At 40.5% G+C, this 14,967-nt stretch overlaps 1 protein-coding gene across 5 annotated transcripts in view; it reads left to right on the forward strand.

Moving 5' to 3' along the window:
* Positions 1–14,967, forward strand: part of LOC140480227 (testican-3-like) — a 517,571-nt gene that overhangs the window by 203,576 nt on the left and 299,028 nt on the right. The window contains exon 1 of one of the 5 annotated variants that reach the window (XM_072575200.1): positions 11,864–11,940. The exons of the other annotated variants lie outside the window; for them this stretch is intronic. The gene's annotated coding sequence lies outside the window, so the exon portion shown is untranslated. Of the gene's footprint in view, positions 1–11,863; positions 11,941–14,967 lie in introns of those variants that run through there. 5 annotated transcript variants of the gene reach the window in all.

Genomic DNA, 14,967 nt, shown 5'->3' on the forward strand with positions numbered 1-14,967 from the left:
ATTTTCAAAACAACTCTCCACTTCTGGATATTCCAGAATTGACCATCTTTGGAAAGCTATTGTGCACCCAGACAGAGCTGTCAATCCGGAGCTGCCCTGCATGGTTCCTGACGTTAGCCCTGGACATGGCAGACAATGGAAAATTCGTGCCTCTCTTTGTGGGCAGGGACATGGAGATGCTGCTGATGGGGATGGGGTGAGACAGAGGCAGCACGTCCTTTTCTCCCAGGCCATCTGAAGGAATGCACAGAATATAGGAAGAAGATCAATGTCCACCTCCACTGTGCTAATGGAAGTGCGACGATCTTCTCGTTGATACCTCACACTCACCCTGTCTCTGTACTGTACTCACCATTTCCTGCAACATCTTCTCCACTCTCAGTCATCCTTGCTAACATCTGACCCTGACTAACCCTGAATCTCTTCTTCACAGCCTACTCACCCCCTCAGGACATCTGCGCACACCCACCTTTCTCTCCCTCAAGTTTCTTGACTCTGACCACCGTGAGCAGCTGACTGACCATGTCCAAGCCCCTGTATTTTTTTTGCAGTTGGTTTACCACCGTAATTAGTCACAAACAGATGCACATTAGTTTGCAAATATTCTTTTAACAGCTAAGCCTGTATTTTAAACAAAAAGAGAGAAAAAAGCTCTTAATAGAAACAACAAAGCCAAGTTTCAAACTGCTTCTCAACACTGTCTTTTTACTGTTAGTCAATTCCAGTGAAAGTTCACCCTTATCTCAACTCTGAGTTTTAACAAATTGCTCCCAGTTTCTTGTCCTCAGGCTGTACAGACATTTTCACAATGCTTTTCCAAGTCCACTAGCACAAACACTGCACAATACCCTTCTCGAAGTTCTTAAATGAGAAAACTCATGAGCTGACGGATCCATGATGCTGACACGGAGTCCAGTCCTCCGAACACAACAACATCTAGTGCCAGGGATGGGAATCGCGTAACAGGGAACAGGAGTTAATTCACAAATGACATTACGGATAAATTGCATTTACTAAACATATGCTATAGGAGAACTACCTGTATTTCCATGTCACTCATCCCCCAAGAGCATCATGTGGCTATCAGCTTCCACATTTGGTCCATACATACATAATTAATTTGCTTGTCCGTCACTAAATTTTACAAGGATGTTGCCAGGGTTGGAGGATTTGAGTAATAGGGAAAGGCTGAACAGGCTGGGGCTGTTTTCCCTGGAATGTCAGAGGCTGAGGGGGGTGACCTTATAGAGGTTTACAAAATTGAGGGGTATGGATAGGATAAATAGGCAAAGTCTTTTTCCCTGGGGTCAGGGAGTCCAGAACTAGAGGGCATAGGTTTAGGGTGAGAGGGGAAAGATGTAAAAGAGACCTACGGGGCAATGTTTTCATGCAGAGGGTGGTACGTGTATGGAATAAGCTGCCAGAGGAAGTGGCGGAGGCTGGTACAATTGTAACATTTAAGAGGCATTTGGATGGGTATATGAATAGGGAGGGTTATGGGCCGGGTGCTGGCAGGTGGGACCAGATTGGGATGGGATATCTGGTTGGCATGGATGGTTTGGACCGAAGGATCTGTTTCCATGCTGTACATCTCTATGACTTTATGAGCTGCCCAACTCCAGCATCGCTTTAAAGGGTATTGTGTGGCACTCTGTGTGAAATTTTAGTGGGTTTTCTGTATCTTTGTGGGGAGGGTGAGGCTTTCAGTGACCTATCCATGTATGGGCTACAGGAGCAAATTCTCAGGGTCAGCATGACAAGGAGATGGAACAGAGGATGTGAGGAGGGTAAGCTCGATTTGATCCACTATAGCAAGTTAGGCTCAGCCTTTCCCTGCTCCTTGACAGTTGTAGGAGGCTTTCTAGCAGACCAATCAATCCACCCAACATCTGTGTGTGAAAATTGCTGCTTACCTATATATCATCCCATTGAACTCCTGTTCAGAGTCATCCATATCTTTTCCCTGGTATGGCTGTAGCCCCCTTGTGTTTTGCGACATGGAGACCATCTTCTTCAGAGGACTCGAGAAACTCGTGTATTCTTTTCACTTGACAGCTCTGCTTTTTTCTCTTTGATTGGGAGCCCATCTGTTCTTCACAAATGAAGGAAAAATGTTGGTGGTTCTGTTGCACTGTGTTTGATGTGCTTGTTACTGCTGAAAGCTAGCAATGTGTATGAGCAGTGGGAGCTGAGGGTGAGATCTTTTTAGTGTGGGAGGTGAGCTTGAGTATCTTGATGTTGGATGAGAATTCTGAGTACCACTGTCTCTGACAGGTGAGTGATGTGAGTTTAGATTTGAGAGTAACTGGTCGAGTGGAAGGGAAGAGATCATGTGATGGCAAATTCAGTGACATTGACTACTTGCATGAAGTTGTTCTACTACTTGTGGCTCTTCTGCCAGATTCTCCAGCCCAGACACTGGGAAGTAATCTCTGTGACCACCTGTTCTAAAGGTATTTGAGGGTCATCCTTGAGGACTTGCTGAAACCCCAGGTGCATAACCCTTGGATCACCACCTGTGCATGTTCATCTCTCGCATCTACCACATCACCCCATCTGTGGCCCTGCGTTCCACTCTCTATTCTGATGTTGAAATGTTCTCATTTGCAGTTGTAACATTAATATACATCAGAAGTCTTTTGTAATTTGCGTCTGTACAGAACATTGGTTCGGTCACTTTTTGGAATATTGTGTGCAATTCTGGTCTCCCACCTACTGGGAGGATGTTGTGAAACTTGAAAGGGTTCAGAAAAGATTCACAAGGATGTTCCAGGGTTGGAGGATTTGAGCTACAGGGAGAGGCTGAATAGGTTGGGGCTGTTTTCCCTGGATGGTCGGAGGTTGAGGGGTGACCTCGTAGAGGTTTATAAAATCATGGGGGCATGAATATGGTAAATAGATAAGGTGTTTTCCCTGGGGTGAGAGAGTCCAGAATTAGAGGACATAATATTTCCCCTCTCACCTTAAACTTTAAAGGGGACCTAAGGGGCAACCTTTTCATGCAGATGGTGATGCATGTATGGAATGAGCTGCCAGAGGAAGTGGTGAAGGCTGGTAAAATTACAGCATTTAAAAGGATCTGCATGAGTATATGAATAGGAAGGGTTTGGGAGATATGGGCCATGTGCTGTCACATGGGGCTAGATTAGGTTAGAATATCTGGACGAGTTAGACCGAAGGGTCTGATTCCATGCTGTATATCTCGATGACTCTAATTCAGAGGATTCTGTTCAAGAAGGACAGACACCTTTGGGAACAGAAGTCGAGTTGTACTGTGTGCTATTAGCTAAGCACTGAGGCAGCCAGCAGTGTGACCCGACTTGTCCCAATCAAGCAACAGGGGAGCAGTATCAAATTTTCATGCCATCTGAGGGCAAACCTTGAATCATGATCCTGACGTCAAGAAATGATATGCACCAATTTTTAATACCGCATCTGACATTCCATGCATTCAAACAAATGATCTAAGCTACATATATGGAGCACAGTTATATTTCTCTTTTTATAACTTGTGTTTATTATCTAATGTGCCAGCAGCTGTTTGCAAACAATCAAGGTGAATGATGACATATTACAGCAATTTACTGTCTTGGAAACACTATTTGTATGGTATTATTGCCTTTTGGGTATGTCTTCCTTTTCACTTCATTTAATTTCACTTGGTTTCTTGTCAGTAGAAAGAAAATTTTGCTCCTGGATAGACAGTGTGAACTTGATTTATGTTAAGTACTTCGAATATCAGCAAATTTGGTCAATAATTCAGCTAAATAAAGTTTTTCTAGGGTATAGTCATATGTGTTGCTGAATGAAAGTGTTAGTGAAACTTATTGTACTTCTATTAAGTTTTCTTTACTGGTAGAGTTCCTATAAATAAATTCTGAAAGGAACTATTTGGAGAAAAAAAATAAATTTTTGTGACTGGATTGCTTCAGTTCTAATGTTTTTGAAAGAAATCTCTGGAATAAATTGATCTTGTTGTAAATCTTTTGTTGAAAGAAGATACAGAAAATTGTTCTTGCAGTGAGCTGACACAGGTTTTGTGAGCCAGAAGCACATCTCAGATCCAACATATGATTCAAACACACAATTGTCATGGTGCAGAAAGAGACCAATTGGTTCATTGTGAGCAGCTCTCAGCATTTTGACTTGGTGGCAATTTCCTGCTTGTTCCCAGTAACCCTACACATATGCTTCAATTGAACCTGCCTCCACCACACTTCCAGGCAATGCATTTAATATCCTAAGTATTCACTGTGTGAAACATTCTTTCTTAACTTGCATGCTTCTTTTACAAGTGGAACAGTTTTTTGTTTTTTTTTTCTACACTGTTCAGACCTGTGATTGAAATGTGTCAAATAAATAATGGTAGAAGTCTAATCAGCCACTAGCCTGAAATGTCTCTGTGGTAATGTAGGAAACTGTACTGAGAGTTAAGGGTGCAGAGAGGATCATTGGTGGGAGTGGTACAGAATGCTGTTGAATGCTGAGGTGGTTTGTTGGTGATGGAGGAGTTGTATTTTCTAAACTCCTACTGACTGGCTCAAATCCTCCAACCCTGGAACATCCTTGTGAATCTTTTCTGAACCCTTTCAAGTTTCACAACATCCTCCCAGAATTGCACACAATATTCCAAAAAGTGACCGAACCAATGTTCTGTACAGACGCAAATTACAAAAGACTTCTGATGTATATTAATGTTACAACTGCAAATGAGAACATTTCAACATCAGAATAGAGAGTGGAACGCAGGGCCACAGATGGGGTGATGTGGTAGATGCGAGAGATGAACATGCACAGGTGGTGATCCAAGGGTTATTCATGATAATTGACCTTACCCAGGACCTTAAGGTGTGGAGATTGTTTTAATTTGTGAGTTGTGGGTGGCGCAGCATTGAACTTTTAAAATTACTGTGCTCATTTATCCTTTGGAATATCGCATTTTTCCATGGTCTGTTTTAGTCTGGTTCCTGATTGTGCATCAACAGCTGCGGGCACTTTATTTTTACCACTAGTGCTTGCTAGTCTTGAGTTTGTTCTGGATGTCAGAGGGAGATTGAATTTTCCTTCTTTCTGTTTCAGTCATCTTTGTTAATTTATTCCAAAACCAGATGGTGAAGTCAAAAACAGACAACAACTTGTTACTTATTACTTACTTTGCAGAATGCAAATTGACATTATATTGGCTTGCTTCCAGAGTACTAGTAGTCATTTTTTAATACTTTTGTGTGTCAGCTGCCTGAATGCAGTCCAGGGCTCATTTCTGCCAATCTTTCATCCTGACCTGCTTTCTGTGGTAGTTTTGTCAGTGTAGCTTGCTATTGTATTCTGTTAGAGAGCAGGACGTGTGAACAGGCACCCTGGTCTAGCCATAGCTGGAATGGGAATCGAACCTGCAAGTGTTAGCATTATTCTTCACCACACGCTAGCCATCTAGCCAACAGTGATTTAGGTATGGTCATGAACTGAAAAGCATTCACTTTACGACGAGAACCTTGTCTCATTAGATGTCAAGTGGTTTTCCTTGCCCACACTAAACCAAGCAGGTTATGTGTATCCATAACAGGAAAGAGAATGATTTAAGTAATCTACCAGATAGCTCTTACAACATGATGAGAAATGGTGAGGACTCATCTTGCAACGACTCTGAATTCCTGACCAAAAAGAATTGTTCAATTGATTTATAAAGGCTAAGTATGAATTCAAATCAAGAAAGGTAAGAGCCTGTTGTATACACTGTGGAAGCTTGGTTGCCTGGGTGGCCAGGTTGTGATGTAGTGATGCCAACAGCAAGGGTTCAGTTCTCACACCATCTGAAGTTGTCATAAAGGACCACTCCTTCTCAACCTCTCCATCACCTGAGAAGTGGTGACTCTCTGATTAAACCACAACCAGTCATCCATTCTGATGAGAGAACTGCCCTGAAGTCTGGTGAGACAATGGCAACTATATCTTACCTTTTACAGTGTCAGATGTCCCTTTTCACTTGATAGCTTCTGATTTATCACCACCACACCAAGTTAAAATCATCTGTATAAGTGGCGATTGAGTGAAGTGAATAGTGGCAGTGATCTGAAGGATGGGAAACAGTATGGAAGTAATTTAAAGCAGGTACTGCCAGGAATTTAAAAGAATCAAAGGTAAATTGATTATGAGAATAGACAATAGATAAGTGGGTAGCTGTAAAAGCTGGGAAATAGAAAGCTTTATTCACACTGCAATTATGCTTCTTTTATATTGTGTGAAGACAGCCATTGTGAATTGACTAGATTAGATTCCCTACAGTGTGGAAACTGGCCCTTCGGCCCAACCAGTCTACACCGACCCTCCGAAGAGCAACCCACCCAGACCCATTCCCCTATGTTTACCCCTGACTAATGCACCTAACACTAAGGGCAATTTAGTATGGCCAATTCACCTAACCTGCACATCTTTGGACTGTGGGAGGAAACCGGAGCACCTGGAGGAAATCCACGCAGACACTGGGAGAATGTGCAAACTCCACAAGACAGTCACCCGAGGCTGGAATCTAACCTGGGTCCCTGGCACTGTGAAGTAGCCGTGCTAACCACTGAGCCACTGTGCTGCCCCTACAGTAGAAACCCCTTGAGTAGAAACCCTTTGTGAAGAGGAGGTAGTACAGTAAAAAAAAGTCTTATTTTTTGCTTGTTTCATCTATGTTAGCATTGACAATTGATTTTTCTGGGTTAATTTATAAAATTAGAATTAATTATAATCTTACAGAATATTTAGATGGAATTTGAAATGGCCAAATAGTTTCTGACAATTCATACAAATAACTATGCAAAACAATTTTACAGTTTTTGGTTTTTGGTTTCCAGGATAAAAACCAGATGTGGATCACAGTAATTCCATTTTGGGAAAGCAATTCTTCGCAGGGCTTATATACTTAATGGTATGGTCCTAGGGAGTGTTGCTGAACAAAGAGACCTTGGAGTGCAGGTTCATAGCTCCTTGAAAGTGGAGTCGCAGGTAGATATGATAGTGAAGAAGGCATTTGGTATGCTTTCCTTTATTGGTCAGAGTATTAAGTACAGGAGTTGGGAGGTCAGGTTGTGGCTGTACAGCACATTGGTTCAGCCATTGTTGGAATATTGTGTGCAATTCTGGTCTCTTTCCTATCAGAAAGATGTTGTGAATCTTGAAAGGGTTCAGAAAAGACTTACAAGGATGTTGCCAGGGTTGGAGGATTTGAGCTATAGGGAGATGCTGAACAGGCTGGGGCTGTTTTCCATGGAGTGTCGGAGGCTGAGGGGTGACCTCATAGAGGTTTAAAAAATTGAGGGGCATGGATAGGATAAATAGACAAAGTCTTTTCCCTGGAGTTGGGGAGTCCAGAACTAGAGGGCATAGGTTTAGGGTGAGAGGGGAAAGATATAAAAGAGACCTAAGGGGCAACTTTTTCACAAAGAGGGTGGTACGTGTATGGAATGAGCTGCCAGAGGCAGTGGTGGAGGCAGGTACAATTGCAACATTTAAGAGGCATTTGGCTGGGTATATGAATAGGAAGGGTTTGGAGGGATATGGGCCGGGTGCTGGCAGGTGGGACTAGATCGGGTTGGGATATCTGGTCAGCATGGACGGGTTGGACCGAAGGGTCTGTTTCCGTGCTGTACATCTCTATGACTCTGAGAGTGTAAAATGCTTCTATTTTCAAGGAAGAATTTTAATAGACCCCAAGTGTGGTCACTGTCTCTGGACTCTCTGATATGTTTCGGATGGTGTAACAATTAAGACAGCTCCCCAACCCTGTGGATTTTGATTTGATTTATTACTGTCATATGTACCTAAGTACAGTGAAAAGTTTTGTTTCGTGTGCAGTACAGGCAGATTGCAACATACAAAGATCACCAGGTGATTGAACCAAGTGAGGAATATAAAGATATGGCTGCAAAGCAGGTGCACAAAAAGCAAGATCAACATTAGATTTGTAATTTGAGAGGTCCATTCAGAGGTCTAATAACAGTGGGGAAGAAGCTGTTCGTGAATCTATTGGTATGTGTGTTTAAGCTTTTGCATCTTGTGTCTGACAGAAGAGGTGATTATAATTGGGGTGGGAGGGGTGATGATTTTGGCTCTTTCCCAGGCATTAAGAAGTGTAAATGGAGTCTATGTTTGGAAAGTTGGCTTACGTGATGGTCTGGGCTGTGTTCACAACTTTCTGTAGTTTCTTACAGTACAGGGTAGAACAGTTGCCGTACCAGCTGTGATGTATCCAGATAAAATGCTTTCTGTGGTCCCTTTGTAAATGTTAGTGAGGGTCCTTTTGGACATCCCATATTTTCTTAACCTCCTGAAGAAAAAGCACATTGTTGTGCTTCTTGGCCTTCACTTCAATATGGGTAGTGCAGAACAGATTGTTGGTGATCATCACTCCTCGAAACTTGACGCTCTTGACCATCTCAGCTCCATTGACATAGATAGCATGCCCTCCTTGTTTCTTAAAGTCAATGATCAGCTCTTTAGTTTTGGTGACATTGAGGAAGAGATTGCTATCTTTGCGCCATGTCACCAAGTGCTCTATCTCTTCCCTCTATTCTGTCTCATCATTGTTTGTATCTGGCCTACAGCAAATTTTGAGATGGAGTTCAGATGAAATTTGGCCACACATTCATGAGTGTTCATGCAATACAGTAGGGGGCTGAGTACGAATCCTTGCAGGTCACTGGTGTTGAAGGTTGTTGTGGAAGAGGTGCTGTTCACTGATTACGGTTTATGAGTCAGGAAGTAGAAGATCCAATTGCAGAGGGCAGAACAGAGACCCGGATCTCTGAGTTTAGAATTTGGTTTGGTTAGGATAATAGTCAAATGTGTGGAGATGGAAAAGCACTGCAGTTCAGGCAGCATCTGATGAACAGGTGAATCAATGTTTTGGCATAATAGTGTTGAAGTTGGAGCTGTAGTCAATAAGTAGAAATCTGGCGTAGGTATCCTTTTTATCCAGCTAAGTATTTTGGGATCATGACAATGATTTCAGTTGGATACACTTTAGTATTAATGCTGAATTCATTTCCCCTTGCCACATTGTCTCAAGACTTGAGTTTTATTCATACTAATATGTAACAAGAATGAATATAGTGAAGGAGGGGGTCCACAATGGACCTGGCATTGGGAATTGAGCTTGGCCAAGTGATCAATGTTTCAGTGTGGGAGCATTTTGGGAATAGTGACTGTAATTCCATAAGTTTTCAGATACTTATGGATAAGGACAAGAGTGGACCTCAGATGGAAGTGTTAAACTGGGGGAAGGCCAACTATAACTGAATTAGGCAAGAATTGAAGAATGTGCATTGGGAAGCGGCTGTTTGAGGGAAAATCTATATCTAACTTTAAAGTCATTTAAGGACAAGCTCATTAAAGTGCAGGACAGGCATGCTTCTGTGAAAGTGAAGGACAGGGACGGCAGGATTTGGGAACCTTGGATGACAGGAAGTTATCAGCTTAGTCAAAAAAAGGAAGCATTCCCAAGTCTTGGCAACTAAAAACAGACAAAATCATTGAAGATTATAGGGAAAGTAGGAAGGAGATCAAACAGAGTTTGGAGGACTAAAATGAGCCATAAATGTCCTTGCCAGCAGTGTTAAGGAGAATCCCAACGCATTTTCTACATATGTTAGGCACAAGAGGGTAGCTAGGGAAAGAGTTGACCAACTTAAATTGGGGAGGTTACGTGTACTCACTCATCCTTAGTGAGTACTTTACATTGGTATTCACAAGAGAGAGAAGTGAGAGATGTTGAGGTTAGGGAAAAATGTATGAATACTGTGGGGCAGGTCAACATAATGAAGGAGGAAGTGTTGAGTGTCTTGAAATGCATCAAGGTAGACCAGTCCCCAGGGTCCGATGCGATCCACCCCAGGATATTGTGGGAGGCAAGGGAGGAAATAGCTGGGGCCTCAACAGACATCTTTGCTTCACCTGTGGCCTCAGGCAAGGTTCCAGATGACTGAAAAGAGAAAAAGAGATAATCGAGCTAATTATGTCAGTGGTAGGGAAGTTAGAGTCATACAGCACGGGAATAGGTCCTTTTGGTCCAACCAGTCCATGCTGACCATAATCCCAAACTAAGCTAATCCCACCTGTCTGTGCTTGGCCCATATCCCTCCAAGCCTTTCTTATTCATATGCTTATCCAAATGCTTTTCAAATATTGTAATTGTACCCACATCCACCACTTCTTCTGGAAGTTCATTCACGAGTTTTGTTTTTGTTTTTGACTATAAATGAATCAACAATGAGTCAACCTAAAATGTTTATACTATTGAAATGTATGGCTAATCCACCTAGCCTGCACATCTTTGGACTGAGAGGAAACCAGAGCATTGGGTGAAACCCAAACACAAGGGGTGAATGTGCAAACTACACACAGACTGTCACCTGAATCCAGGTCCCTGGTGCTGTGAAGCAGCAATGCTAACCACCGAGCCACCATGCTGCTCCTGAGAAACAGGATTTCTTCACGCTTGGAAGTGAATGGATTTGTCAGTGATAGGCAGCATGGGTTTGTGCAGGGAAGGTCATATCTCACCGACTTTATTGAGTTTTTTGAGGTGACAAAGACTGATGAGGGAAGGCCAGTGGATGTTGTCTACATGACCTTTAATAAGGCATTTGATAAGGTATCTCATGGCCGGCTGGACAGAAGACAGTCACATGGGATCTGAGGTGTGCTGGCTAGATGACTACAGAACTGGGTGCTATTCAGAAAGGAGATCAGTAATGGGAGGTGTTCTGTAGGGATCAGTGCTAGGAACTTTGTTGTTTGTAATACATTTTTCTCCAGATCATTTATCTATAAGTGGTCTGATTCGTAAGTTTGCAGATGACATGAAAATTTGTGGAGTTGTGGATCGTGAAGAGGATTCTCAAAGGGTACAGTAGGATATAGATTGAAGATTTGGGCAGAGAAATAGCAGATGGAGTTTAATCAGGACAAATGCAAGGTGGTACATTTTGGAAGACTAAATTCAAGTGTGAATTATACAACAAATGACAGAACTCCTAGGAGCATTGAGGGATCTGTGCATATAGGTCCATCGATCCCTGCAAGTGGCAACGCTGTTCAAGAAGGTATACAGCATGCTTGCCTTCATCAACCAGGGCACTAAATGTAAAAAAGTTGGCAAGTTATGTTACAGCTGTATACAAATTTACACAGGCCACATTTAGAATATTGCATGGAATTCTGGTCACCTGAAGGACGTTGATGCTTTGGAGAGGCTGTAGAGAATGCTTACCAGAATATTGCCTAGTCTAGATGGTTTTAGTTATGAAGAGAGGTTAGGTAAACCAAGTTTGGAGTTAAGGTTGGTGGCTGAGGTAAGGACCTTCTAGAAGTCACCAAAATTGAGAGGCATGGAGAGGGTGGATAGTTAAACCTTTTTCCAGTAAGGAAAGATTAACTATAAGAGTGCACAGGTTTAAGGTGAGAGGGGGAAAGTTTAGGGGAGAAGTGTGGGGAAAGCTTTTCTCACAGAGGATGCCTGATGCTTAGAATGCATTGCCTGTGGAGATGGTGGAAGCAGGCACATTAGCAACGTTTAGGGTGAAATTTGACAGACACATGAATGGAAGGCAAACAGAGGGATAGAAATCACAATAAGTAGCAGGCTTAAATAAGGATCAGGAATCAGTGTAGGCTTGTTCCTGTACTCTATTGTATATATTGTATTGTATTCAATTGTAATTTAAACACGCTATTTGTTATACCCATGATTTTCACTGGAAGCACCTTTTACTATTTTGGATTAGTCAAATAAGCAGACGTCAGTCGTGGATAAACATCAGTCTTCAAATTCAACTAATCCTGTGCTTAACTGAGGTGGAGTAAGGTAGAATGGAAATACTGTTGAAGAAGGAAAGTAACAAAAGCTGAAATCCAGTACACACAATCCAGCAAAACTGGTTTAACGGCACAAAAAATGTAAGTACCTATTCTATATCACCACAACACCCTTTCCATCCCCTTCCCCCTTCAATTTATCTGAAAAAACTAATGTAGTTTCAACTATCTTTAAGCAATAAGCATATTTATTTGTTTTGTACAATCAGTGATTACTGATCACTGATTCAGTGTAATTTGATTTGCATTGTTTATGAACAGTCTGATTAAGGAAGTCATGAGTTCAATTTTGGAAACTTGATTAGTAAACGAGTTTTGTACATAAAATTTTATCTATAGTTTGAAATGGTCAATATGTTATAGTTTGAATCTTCTCTATAGGGCAAATTTATACATTCTGTTAGGTGCCACGGGGAGAGAAATGCAAGCACATAGCATTTTTTAAATTTTTTTTGAAGCAGCAGAAATTGGATTACTTGTCAATACTGTACTTCCTTAATTACTTGCACTTCCTTAAAATCTTAGGAACATTGTAGTTGGTTATCTGTGCCTGGTTAGAAGTCAATGTGTTCACATGTTTGCACATGATCAGTTTACATACAATTGGCAAAATCTGTTTCATTGAATGTCAATTTCATCTTTCTTTTGAATTCAGAGGAATATCATACAGGCTCTAAAATAGATCTACTTCACTAGTTTGGCCCCAAAGTTGTGCAAGTGAAATTGACATCCTTGTCTGTCGTGCGTGTTGATTGATCAGAAAGAATCTGCTAACTTTATCCTTATTTTTCTTTCAATAATGCCTGATGTCCAATATGTCTGTATTGTTTTATAAGTTTAAAATGCGCCTGAATAGTAGCAGTTGTTATACTTTAGATGGAAGTTATTTTGTTAACAAACAACTGAATTTATGTCACTGATGTGAAGCAATATAGAGTTGCATGATCTGACAGCTCCTTAAGTAACTGCACTAAATAAAAATATGACTGCTGTCAGACAATGTATTTTCAATTTATTTCAATTTAAAACAAAATTACTAAACTCTAATTAAATTTGGGTATTGATATCATTAAGATGTTACAATATCAATTCATTAAGTCATTATATTTATAGAAAACAGTTTTTGTGTTACGCAAGACAAAAATAGTGTACTCTTAATGGAACAAATTTTGACCCGGAAGCAGCGCAGTTTCTTAAAAAAACCTTTTTTGATTTAAAATATCTGTGGAATTCACAAATATTTTTAAACAATATTTGAAATGGTCATTTAAAAGTTTGCATCAATTGTAAGGGCATTAGTTGTACTTTTATTGGATGGGCATTAGTACTCATCCATGTGAATTGACAACCCTTGACTGAGAAACAGTACCAATAGGATTGAAGTTGAGAGAATCCATGGAACCCAGCACAGACTTACAAGAAAAGAAGCTGGAGGGTGAAGGTATTGATGCAGACAAAGGGAAAGTAAGTAGAGATGAGAATTAATTTGAGGAGAAGAAGCAATTAACTCTCAGGAAAACATCATATTTTTTTCTGCTTGGCAGAAAAGGAGACAGGAGCTATTGGAAGCATCTGAGAGTTGCCTCGAAACATCTGTAATCTGAAACAATGTGTGATTAACTCAGACATGCTTTTGGTGTTACTTGGCTGTTACCTGTGCTGATGAAACTCTGTAAAACTGTATTTTTGGACTGTTATGATACAAGGGAGAGATGGTTCATAGAATTGTCTTGCTGATGATGATCATGTCCTTGAAATATAAAACTACAAGATGTTGTCCTACAAATTCCTGACCTAACCTTTGTGAATAATTATTGTACAACTGTGTAACAGTGCCATGTCCCTGTGGGGAAATGATGCAATTGCCTGAGATGTGACTTTGTTGTATTGATCATTTAAAGGTCAAATCCCTGTTTTTATTTAGCGTATTATTCTCCTATTATGTTTTGATGATTCTGATTCATATTGGGGGGGGAAAAAAGGTGGATTCCTACTGAAATTGTTTACATTTGGAGGTCATTTCATAAACTTAGTTATTTTGGTTCATATTTTCCCCAGTAGAAATGGTTATCAGTTGCTATTTATTAAACATTATGGAACCAGTCGTACAAACTGGAGTAGAAACATTTTTTTTCCACACATAGAACTATACTATGGCAAAATACTATATGGCTTTTCTGATCAGTTTGTCAATATTCCTTTAGAAATGGTGAATGGATAAACACCAATCACATAATACTGAGGGAATGACAAGAATACATTCGTGGGCTGAAGGGCCTGTTCTGTGCTGTACTGTTCTACATATATTAGTGCATTGCCGTGTTCTGAGTTGTGACAACAGTAATTCATTCTTAAAAAATTGATCTGGTTTTATTCATTGACACATTATAATCAATCATAATATTTGCAGTCATACTCATTACTTCATTTAAATACACTCATAAATTCTAAATTTATTTGGTCTCTGATTCTGGCATCTTTGCTAGGGTCAAATGCAGTGGTGGTTTTGAACGATTGAAAGGTTAAGGCACAAACTGGGACTATCAATACTTTTTAGTCTCCACTAGCAGACACTGGAACTATCTAGAACTTAATCAATACATGTCAACTCTCTTAATTTGCAGGGCCAGGAAGGTGTGACCACCACTATAGATGTATCTATATCCTCGACTGGCCACTTCCCAGTGGAAATCATTGTATTACTCCGTCAGGTGCAGTCAGGGTTGAAACAAAAGGAAAGTCTTCAAGGAATCTCAGGCCCATTATCTTTTAAATGTGTTGAAATAATATGTTAGTTTGTGATGTGGTAATCCTCACTCAATATATTGTTATAATTAATATTTCAATAAAGCCTCAGTCAGCATCATAAGTTCTAAAAGAATGTTGTTACCAATATTGTTTAGATATTCACATCTGTAAATTGTATGCTGAAAAGTCAATATTAATATTCTTCCTGCATCCACCAAGGCTATAAACCCACAGATTATTTTTTTTTAAATACATTCATTTGACTGACAGTGAGTGACACTCAACAAGTCATACATGAAAGTTTCTGATGTTGGTCATAAAATGTCCCACTGAGGCTATTATTTTTCCAGTTGACAAAGT

This window comes from Chiloscyllium punctatum, chromosome 1 (genome assembly GCF_047496795.1).
Source record: "Chiloscyllium punctatum isolate Juve2018m chromosome 1, sChiPun1.3, whole genome shotgun sequence".
Classification (NCBI taxonomy): Eukaryota; Metazoa; Chordata; class Chondrichthyes; order Orectolobiformes; family Hemiscylliidae; genus Chiloscyllium; species Chiloscyllium punctatum.